This window comes from Pan troglodytes, chromosome 6 (assembly GCF_028858775.2).
Source record: "Pan troglodytes isolate AG18354 chromosome 6, NHGRI_mPanTro3-v2.0_pri, whole genome shotgun sequence".
NCBI lineage: Eukaryota > Metazoa > Chordata > Mammalia > Primates > Hominidae > Pan > Pan troglodytes.
Window position 1 is genome coordinate 86,843,264 of NC_072404.2, and position 11,432 is coordinate 86,854,695.

The window sequence follows — 11,432 nt, forward strand, 5'->3', positions numbered from 1 at the left end:
AGTTAGAACTGGCTCTGCCACTTTCTTAGTGAGCGACTTTGGGGAGGTTGCCTAATCCCCTTTGGAAACAGTTTCCTCATGTCATTGCTATCATTATCACGCCCACTTGGTGCACTTTGTTGGCCAAGTTACTTAACTTGAGATGCTGTGGATGGGATTAAGAATGCACAAAGGTTGGCCGGGCGTGGTAGCTCACACCTGTAATCCCAGCACTTTGGGAGGCCGAGACGGGCAGATCACGAGGTCAGGAGATCGAGACCATCCTGGCTAACACGGTGAAACCCCGTTTCTACTAAAAATACAAAAAATTAGCTGGGCGTTGTGGCGGGTGCCTGTAGTCCCAGCTACTCCGGAGGCTGAGGCAGGAGCATAGCGTGAACCCGGTAGGCGGAGCTTGCAGTGAGCCGAGATTGCGCCACTGCACTTCAGCCTGGGCAACAGAGCGAGACTCCGTCTCAAAACACACACACACACACACACACACACAGGTTGAGCATCCCTAATTTGAAATCCAAAATTCTCCAAAGTCTGATACACCTGACCCCAAGTGATGGATCACAGTAAAAATGCAGGCATACAACACAGAGTTTATTCAACGTCTCCAAGGGAAAAAAGACCCTTCCACCCCAGTTCAGCTGCAATATATATTTTCTGTGCATGACCAAATTCCTCCATGAAAGCACACCCATAAAATGTAATAAAATAGCACATGTGCAGACTGGATGTGCCAACAGCCGGTTCCCCAAAATGCCCTACATGTAGTAAAGACCTACATGCATTGCTCCTTGTGTTTTCTTGTTTATTTTCTACCCTGTGGTGTAAAGATGTTGCTGAAAAAATGTTCAAAAGGCCTGCAGATACCAACAAAAGAGGAAGCATTTATGTTTATAGGATAGCACAGAAAGTCAAGCTGTTGGAGAAACTGGACAGTGGTGCGAATGTGAAACATCTTAATAGAAGAGTATGGTGTCAGAATGACCACCATATATGACCTGAAACAATAGAAGGATAAACAGTTGGAGTTCTATGCTTAAAATAATGAATAAAAATTAGTAAAAACAGAAAAACACTGCATAAAACTAAAAATAATGGTCTTGATCATGTATTGAAAAATTGGATCGGTCAGCAATGCAGTGAACACTTGCCACTTAATGTCATGCTGATAATGAAATGAGCAAAGACTTATCATGATGAACTGGAAATTGAAGGGAACTGTGAATATTCAATATATCTGGCTGCATACATTTAAGAAAAGACACAACATTTTTTTTTTTACAATTTGAGGTGATAAAGCATCTGCTGATCATAAAGCAGCAATGATTGATGAACGTGCCCAAGTTATCACTGATGAAAATCTGACACCAGAACAAGTCTATAATGCTTATAAAACATCACTGTTTTGTGTTACTGCCCCAGGAAGACACTGACTACAGCTGATGAGAAAGCCCCTATAGGAATTAAGGATGCCAAGGACAGAATAACTGTACTGGGATATGCTAATGCAGCACACAAACACATTGTAAACTTGCTGTGACAGGCAAAAGCTTATGTCTTCACTATTTTAAAGGAGTGGATTTCTTACCAGACTATTATTATGCTAACAAAAGTGCACAGATCACCAGGGACATATTTTCTGATTGGTGTTCCAGATGTTTTGTACCAGAAGTTCATGCTCACTGCAGGGAAGCTAAACTGGATGATGACTGCAAGATTTTGTTACACGTGACAACTCTTCTATTCACCCTCCTGCTGAAATTCTCATCAAAAATGTTTATGCCATCTACTTTCCCCAAAATGTGACTTTATTAATTCAACCATGTGGCCAGGGTATCCTTAGATCAATGAAGAGTAAATATAAAAACACTTTCCTGAACAGCATGCTAGCAGCAGTGACAAGAGGTGTGGGTGTGGAAGGTTTGCAAAAAGAGTTTAGCATGAAAGATGCCATACATGCTGTTGCCAATGCTTGGAAGACAGTGACTAAAGATACAGTTTTGCATGCCTGCAACCTCTAACCTGTGACTATATGCAGTGATGATGATGACGAACTAAGTAGTGACTTCAAAGGATTTCATATGTCAAGTGAGGAAAACAATGAATGTCTGACCTTATATATGCAAAATAATATACCTTCAGAATGCATCAGTAAGCTGGAAGAAGTAGATGTCAAAGAAGCTTTTAACATTGATAATGAGCCTCCAGTTGTTCATTCATTGACCAATGGTGAAATAGCTGAAATTGTTCTGGATCAAGATGATCACGATAATAGTGACGATGAAGATGATGACATTAACACCAAAGAAAAGGTGCCTATAGAAGACATGGGTAAAACGTGTGATGGATTATTGAAGGACTAGATCAGTGTACATTCATAATTGAACAAATCATGTCAGTTTATAAAATGAAAGAGAAAATTCTAAGACAAAAAACCATTGTTAATGAGACAGATAACTCTGGAGGAAATTTTCTAAAAAGCCATTTTGCAGATTGCCTCCCCATCCCTAGAACACCCACCTTCTGGTCCTTCAAGTGCTTCTGATGTTTCTTCTCACCTAAAAATAAATAAAATAAAATACCTGTACAGTGACTTTTTGTTTGTTTTGTTTTGTTTTTTGCTTTTTGTTTATTTGAGACAGAGTTTCACTCTGTCACCCAGACTGGAGTGCAGTGGTACGATCTTGACTCACTGCAGCCTCCGCCTCCTGGGTTCAAGTGATTCTCCTGCCTCAGCCTCCTGAGTAGCTGGGACTACAGGTGCGCACCACCACACCCTGCTAATTTTTGTATTTTTAATAAAGACAGGGTTTCACCATGTTGGCCAGGATGGTCTTGATCTCCTGACCTCGTGATCTGCCCACCTCTGCCTCCCAAAGTGCTGGGATTACAGGCGTGAGCCACTGCACCCGGCATACAGTGACCTTTTAATGAAAACACAGCATCATAGGTGGAGACGGCAAGCATGCTGTTGTTTGTAGTTGCTGTTGTTTAGCAGCCAGTACAGATATTCTGGTGATGCAACTGTGCTGCTTTGTTATCCTGAACACATTATTTTTCAGTGTATTAATGGTAAGTCATTTTTTTTTACTGTTAAGTATTAATATGTGGATAAGTATAAGAAAATGATGGCTTTTTGGTAGCATATAAATTCAGAGTCAGGAACAATGGTGATGCCAAACAACCACATATTTCCACATGAGTGGCTGAGACGGTGACACCTTTGCTTTTGCATGGTTTAATGTATACAAACTTTGTTCATGCACAAAACTATTTAAAATATTGTGTAAAATTACCTTCAGGCCATATATATATATATTATACATATATATATATGGTGTTTATGAAACATAAATTAATTTTGTGTTTAGACTGGGGTCCATCCCCAAAATATCCCAATTACGTATATGCAAATATTCAAAAATCTGAAAAAAATCAAAATCTGAAACACTTCTGGTCCTAAGCATTTTGGATAAGGGATATTCAACATGTAAAATCTATTTAAAATGTTGGGAGGCCGAGGTGGGCAGATCACCTGAGGTCAGGAGTTCAAGACCAGCCAGGCCAACATGGTGAAACCCCGTCTCTACTAAAAATACAAAAATTAACAGGGCGTAGTGATGGGTGACTGTAATCCCAGCTACTTGGGAGGCTGAGGCAGGAGAATCACTTGAACCCGGGAGGCAGAGGTTGTAGTGAGCCGAGGTCACGCCACTGCACTCTAGCCTTGGAGACAGAGTGAAATTCTGTCTCAAAACAAAACAAAACAAAAAACAAACTATTAAAAATGTCCAGCATAATACCTCATACTGTCTCTCATAGGAGAGCCTCATTAAAGTTAATGTCATCCTTTTTGCTGACTGTCTTTGGAGAGGCTCCTCGTCTATTTCAAAGTAACATCACACAAAATTTACCACAAAAACAAGGGACAGGAGTTGAGAAAATTGTTAGGTTTATGCTTTGGGGTTAAATATAGGTCTTGCATTTCAACATTTTATTTTTCATCTTTTATTACCCATTATGATCAAAACTACCTGGCATGTACAAAACTATGGACTATGGAGTTAGATCCACAGGCACTACCTGGCATGTATAAAACTATGGACTATAGAGTTAGCTGTCTGGGTTCCCAAAGCCAATGTTCAAAATAAATACATATGAACTTGACCAGAAGCACCTGCTTTTATCAGAAATACAAATGGCTGGTTTAAATAGCCAGATACATTTTATGAGAGTCTGAAACTTTTTCTGAATTTTTTTGGGGGAATGGAGTCTCGCTCTGTCACCAGGCTGGAGTGCAGTGGCGCAATCTCAGCTCACTGCAACCTCCGACCCCCTGGTTTAAGGAATTCTCCTGCCTCAGCCTCCCAAGTAGCTGGGATTACAGGCACACACCACCAGACCTAGCTAATTTTTGTATTTTTGGTAGAGATGGGGTTACACCATGTTGGCCAGGATGGTCTTGATCTCCTGACCTTGTGATCAGCCTTCCTCGGCCTCTCGAAGTGCTGGGAATACAGGCGTGAGCCACCGTGCCCGGCCTTTTTCTGGATATTTTAAATCCCTTGCCTATTATTATTTTAATTCTTTGTATTATTAACAATATAAAATGTTCTTCCCAAACTAGACTCATATAGTTTTCTTTTTTTAATTTAGACAACAAATATTTACTGAACAACTATAATATGAAAACAATGACAATAAAGATGAACATGGTATTTCCCTTTGAAGATCTCATTATGAACAAGCATTCAAAAAAAAAAAAGGAAAGATCATTTTGTGACCAATTATTGTGACCAATTATTTTGGAATTAGGATGTGTGTTTAAGGGAATAACCTGTGTGAATAATTTTGAGATGAGCAGTTAGGGAAAATGCGACTATAATTCATCCCTATAACTTTACAAACTGCGTTTATTCCTGTTGCATCTTACAATGAATGCTGTGCAGTTCCTTCTATCTGACAAGCATGGATGGATACTAGTCAAACATGCATTCACTCCAAATACAGCTTGCTAGTTACAGAAATAATTTTAAATAATAATTTAGAAAACATACAAGTGAGTACTACACCTCACAAAAAATCTTTCTCAATAGATATCTGAATAAATAGTAAAAAAAAACAACCTGCCCCAAAGTAATTTATGTTTTCAAAACAAAATAATAATGTTTTAAAGTGCTAAAACAAAGAGACAAATTAAAGAAGAGATTTCATGGAACGCTCAAGCTCTCTATTAGAATCTCTGCAGGAAGAGTCATTCTACTGAAATGGTAACCTAAGCTATCCCACAGAATTCTCATTTTCACTACCATGTTTTAATTTTCTCCATAAAATTTACCACAGTTGTCGTAATACATATGGCAGCTGATATGGTTTGACTGTGCCCCCACCCAAATCTCATCTTGTATTGTAACTCCCACAATTCCAATGTGTTGCAGGAGGAACCTGGTGGGAAGTAATTGAATCATGGGGGCAGGTCTTTCCCATGCTGTTCTCATGATAGTGAATAAGTCTCACAAGATCTGATGGCTTTAAAAATGGGACTTTGCCTGCACAAGTTTTCTCTTTGCCTGCTGCCATCCACTTAAGATGTGACTTGCTCCTCCTTGCCTTCCACCATGATTGTGAGGCATCCCCAGCCATCTGGAACTCTAAGTCCAATAAGCCTCTTTCTTTTGTAAATTGCCCAGTCTCGGGTATATCTTTATCAGCAGCATGAAAATGGACTAATAAGGTAAGTTGGTACCAGTAGACTGGGGTGCTGCTGAAAAGATACCTGAAAATGTGGAAGCAACTTTGGAACTGGGTAATAGGCAGAGGTTGGAACAGTTTGGAGGGCTCAGAAGAAGACAGGAAAATGTGGGAAAGTTTCGAACTCCCTAGAGACTTGTTGAATGGCTTTGACCAAAATGCTGATAATGACATGGACAATGAAATCCAGACTGAGGTGGTCTCAGATGGAGGTGAGGAACTTGTTGGGTACTGGAGCAAAGGTGACTTTTGTTATGTTTTGGCAAAGAGACTGGCAGCATTTTGCCCCTGCCCTAGAGATTTGTGGAACTTTGAACTCAAGAGAGATGATTTAGGGTATCTGGCAGAAGAAATTTCAAAGCAGCAAAGCATTCAAGAGGTGACTTGAGTGCTGTTAAAGGCATTTAGTTTTATAAGGGAAGCAGAGCATAAACGTTGAGAAAATTTGCAGCCTGACAATATGAAAGAAAAGAAAATCCTATTTTCTGAGGAGAAATTCAAGCCAGCTGCAGAAATTTGCATAAGTAACAAGGAGCTGAATGTTATTCCCCAAGACAATGGGGAAAATGTCTCCGGGGCATGTCAGACGTCTTCGTGGCAGCCCCTCCCATCACAGGCCTGGAGATCTAGGAGGAAAAAGTGGTTTCATAGGCTGGGCCCAGGGTCCCCATGCTGTGTGCAGCCTAGGGACTTTGTGCCCTGTGTCCCAGCTGCTCCAGCCATGGCAGAAAGGGAGCAATGTAGAGCTCAGGTCATGGCTTCAGAGGGTGCAAGCCCCAAGCCTTGGCAGCTTTCATGTGGTGTTGACCCTACGAGTGCAGAGAAGCCAAGAACTGGGGTTTGGGAACCTCCAACTAGATTTCAGAAGATGTATGGAAATGCCTGGATGTCTATGCAGAAGTTTGCTGCAGGGGCGGGGCCCTCATAGAGGACCTCTGCTAGGGCAGTGTGGAAGGGAAATGCAGGGTCGGAGCCCCTGCACAGAGTCCCTACTGGGGCACTGCCTAGAGGAGCTGTGAGAAGAAGGCCACCGTCCTCCAGACCCTAGAATGGTAGATCCACTGACAGATTGCACCACGCACCTGGAAAAGCAGCAGATACTCAACACCAGCCCATGAAAGTAACCGTGAGGGAGACTGTACCCTGCAAAGCCACAGGGGTGGAGCTGCCCAAGGCCATGGAAACCCGTGTCTTGCATTAGCATGACCTGGATGTGAGACATGGAGTCAAAGGGGATTCTTTTGGAGCTTTAAGATTTGACTGGCCCACTGGACTATGGACTCGCATGGGGCCAGTAGCCCCTTTGTTTTGGCCAATTTCGCCCATTTGGAATGGCTGTATTTACCCAATGCCTGTACCTCCGTTGTATCTAGGAAGTAACTAACTTGCTTTTGATTTTTTTACAGGCTCATAGGCAGAAAGGACTTGTCTTGTCTCAGATGAGACTTTGGACTGTGGACTTTTGAGGTAATACTGAAATGAGCTAAGACTTTGGAGGACTGTTGGGAGGACATGATTGGTTTTGAAATGTGAGGACATGAGATTTCGGAGGGGCCAGGGGCAGAATGATATGATGTGTCCCCACCCAAATCTCATCTTGAATTGCAACTCCCACAATTCCAATGTGTCGTGTGAGGAACCTTTTGGGAGGTAATTGAATCAATGGGGGCAAGTCTTTCCCATGCTGTTCTTGTGATAGCAAATAAGTCTCATGAGATCTAACGGCTTTAAAAATGGGAGTTTGACTGCATAAGCTCTCTCTTTGCCTGCCACCATCCACATAAGATATGACTTGCTCCTCCTTGCCTTCCGCCATGATTGTGAGGCATCCAAAGCCATGTGGAACTGTAAGTCCAATAAACCTCTTTATTTTGTAAGTTGCCCAGTCTTGGGTATGTCTTTATCAGCAGCATGAAAACAGACTAATACAGCAGCCTATCATAATGATTAAGAGTACTGTGTAGAGCCTCCTGGATCATTTAGATGAACATACTTTGATTTTCAATGTGAGTGAAAGAGGAAGCATTAGAGGGTTCAAGTAGAGAAATGAAGTGATCTGACTTATAAAAGGATCACTGGATGCTCTGTGGAGAATAGATAGTACTGAAGCAAAGACAGGAACAAGAAGACCAAGCAAAAAATGGTATGATCAAGAGGTGGTGATGATTTGGAGCTGGGAGTGGCAGTGGAGGTAGCAGGCAGTGGACTTCTATCTTTAGCATCTGAGGCAAAGACAGCAAACAGCCTATAGAGAATGTTCAACCAGCTCCCACAATTACAGAAGGTCAGATCCCTTTAATAAATCCTTTTCTTAATAAATAGAAGAGGGAGAGAGGAGTGTGGGAGGGACAGGAATAGAAGATGGGAAGGGAGAGGGAATATTTATGTGTGTATATATATATATAATACATATTATATTTATGTATGTATGTATCTCTCCTCATAATTCTACTCTCTGGATCCTGAATGATACAGGAAGCGAGGAAATAAAAGAAAGATAATCTAATCACTGATTTGCTGGGAGTAGGGAAGTCTAAAGGAGATGGAAGAATTAGGCATGACTGAATTGGATGACTGGATGGATGGTGGTGGCATTCATGACTCATGTAGTTTTGTTGAAGCTTTTTACTTTTAAAGTGCATGTCTTCACCTCGCTGTAGGTAAAAATTATCTATAGATTTTATGAAAATTTTAGTTGAATATAGAATTTAATGTGTATACATCTCAGAGAGTAAATTAATAGTAAGCATAACCCTTCCTTAGGGCAGGTGGATATGCACGTTATATATAAATACTTAAGGACCATCTAAAGATGAGATATGTTCATGAAAATTCTAGGGCATGTACAGAACAGGCATATATGTCATAACATCAGTAAGTACTGCCTGAATAAATGAAAATAAGAGATCTCAGATGGTTTGTGAGTCTTAAAAATGTGTTGTATTATATATATATATATATATATATATATATATATATATATATATAGTTTACTACATGGGATACTCCAAGAGGGACAGAAATTACTAAGTCTGTTACTGTTCACATTACCCCAAAATGACAAAGTCAATCTGCATTTCTTCAGCTTTCATAGAAATCTATTTAACATTGTGTTCTTAAACTTTTGCCAAAAGCCTATGTGGAAATGACCACATGAGGAATGTTTTGGTATTTTTTATAAAATTGCAATTTGATGATAATTGTGTTTGTTCAGCGTCCTTAACAAGATCTATGTGGTAAATTCTTGTTAGAGTTGAATGCTAGGCAATATTTCTTTCTTTCTTTTTTTTTTTTTTGAGATGGAATCTTGCTCTGTCACCCAGGCTGGAGTGCAATGGCACGGTCTCGGCTCACTGCAACCTCCGCCTCCCGGGTTCAAGCAATTCTCCCTGCCTCAGCCTCCCAAGTAGCTGGGATTACAGGCACCCACCACCATGCCCAGCTAATTTTTGTATTTTTTAGTAGAGACAGGGTTTCGCCACGTTGGCCAGGCTGGTCTCAAACCCCTGACCTCAGGTGATCTGCCCACCTCGGCCTCTCGAGGTTTTCTGCTAAATTTTAACAGCTATTCACACTTAAGTTTTCAGGTTAGTAATTCACTATCCCTACACCTTCCAGTCCTACCACCTTATTCCTAAACTGAAAGTTGTTCTTTTTCTCTTGTGTTTTTTAAAAAAATATGCCTCTATATTTTATTATAAACTACTTCAAATCTTTTCAGAATGAATACAGATAAATGATTATACATTGTGAAACTTAATCTAAATTAAAATTTTCTTAATTTAGCAATTCTTATAATAGAAGCTAAAATTATGTCTGGGTACATAATGTTAAAGCTTAAATTTGAAGAAAACTCTTGATAAACAATACTCTAACAGAAGAGGTAAATGCTGGGAATGTCTGTTTATTTAGTAATCTACTGCCATACTGTAGTGGCAGTATAATGGTTGTTAACGTCAAACATGTCAAACAACTCCGAATGGAAATATGCCCACCGTTAACAGGATGCCACGTATTCCAAATACTCTATTTCTTTAGTTATTGCTATAAATCATTTTATTTTACACCAAAATTTTCAAAAATCTTAATTCTTCCCTGGATTTATAGTAGAAAAAATAAATCTGAAATATTTCTGGGTGTGGTCTCTGAAGGTTTTATCTGGGTGTAGTCTTGTGAGGTTGATTTTGATTAACTGAATATTTGAAGCCATCTTGAAATATGATCCTTGTCGGTCCAAGAGCTATGTAAATTTTTGTTGTCCTTGAGAACACCCCAGTGATCACTTTATTGGAGCATTCTCCTCGACTCAGCCTTAGTGACATGCATGCGTCAGAAGGGCTTTAGGTACAGAAGCCACTGTGTAAGAACTAGAGCACCTGTGCACTCACACGTAGACATTTCCATGATACTCTTGGTTCTAATAAAATTAGAAGTCAAATCTTCTGATCACGTCATTTGTGAACTCTGAACTGGCTACATATGAATAAGAGAATATCAAGCATTAATACGAGTGGTGGGAAGTATAAATGCAAGAACAAAAATGAGAAGAAATTGCCCTCTGAGTGCTGACACCAGATCATTTTTGGCCTCTCTTAAATAAGCTAAGCCTCTTCTGGGTCAGTTCCAAGAGCACCATGAAAGAAGGCCAGTTCTAAAATTAATACTCTGCTGATCATTTAATCATTTCATAAAAATTGAATGATCAAGTGATTGAAAATAAATGGGCCAGGCGCAGTGGCTCACGCCTGTAATCCCAGCACTTTGGGAGGCCGAGGCAGGCGGATCACGAGGTCAGACAGAAGATCAGAGACCATCCTGGCTAACATGGTGAAACCCCGTCTCTACTAAAAATACAAAAAATTAGCCGGGCGCGGTGGCGGGCGCCTGTAGTCTCAGCTACTCCGGAGGCAGAGGCAGGAGAATGGCGTGAACCCGGGAGGCGGAGCTTGCAGTGAGCCCAGATCGCCCCACTGCACTCCAGCCTGGGCGACAGAGTGAGACTCCGTCTCCAAAAAAATAAATAAATAAATAAATAAATAAAAATAAATAAATAAATTATCTTCATTTTCTTTTTGGCTTTCTATTCAGGAACCCATGTTACTTAAGCAACTCTATTCTTGCAAAAGAAAGTCAATCATACCCCTGACTTAGAAAATCATTAAAACACATACATGTGCTGAGAAAAGTATGCTGGTGAGGAATACCTGAAAGATATGATATCAATTCATTCCTTTAGATAAGCAGTCACAGACACGGATTAATTTAGCCCTTGGAATTATTTTGTTTGACCCACACAGTATTTAAAAATAATTTAGCCAACACTGAAAAATTGAGGTGTCAGATGTAGAAGATCTGGCAACATTGTAATGGTATCCCCACACGGCAACAACTGCTGGAGCTAAAACATGGCTGCTGCTCCATTTAGTTAGGGCCGGGGTTTTCCAGTGGTCACAATCCGCATACACGCACTCACACACACGCACATGCACACCATCATCTCATAGGCAGCAGGCTTTACTCACTAAATTACTTACCTGGCCCCTGTAGTCATCTGCATTTGTGATTCCTATAAATATCCTAGTCAGTCAGATCAGCAGAGAACTGCATGCCAGGATCACATCATGCTGCTGCCGTTTGTGTCAGTATTATTTTTACCAATTTTACTCTGGTGGTTTTCATCAGCCTAT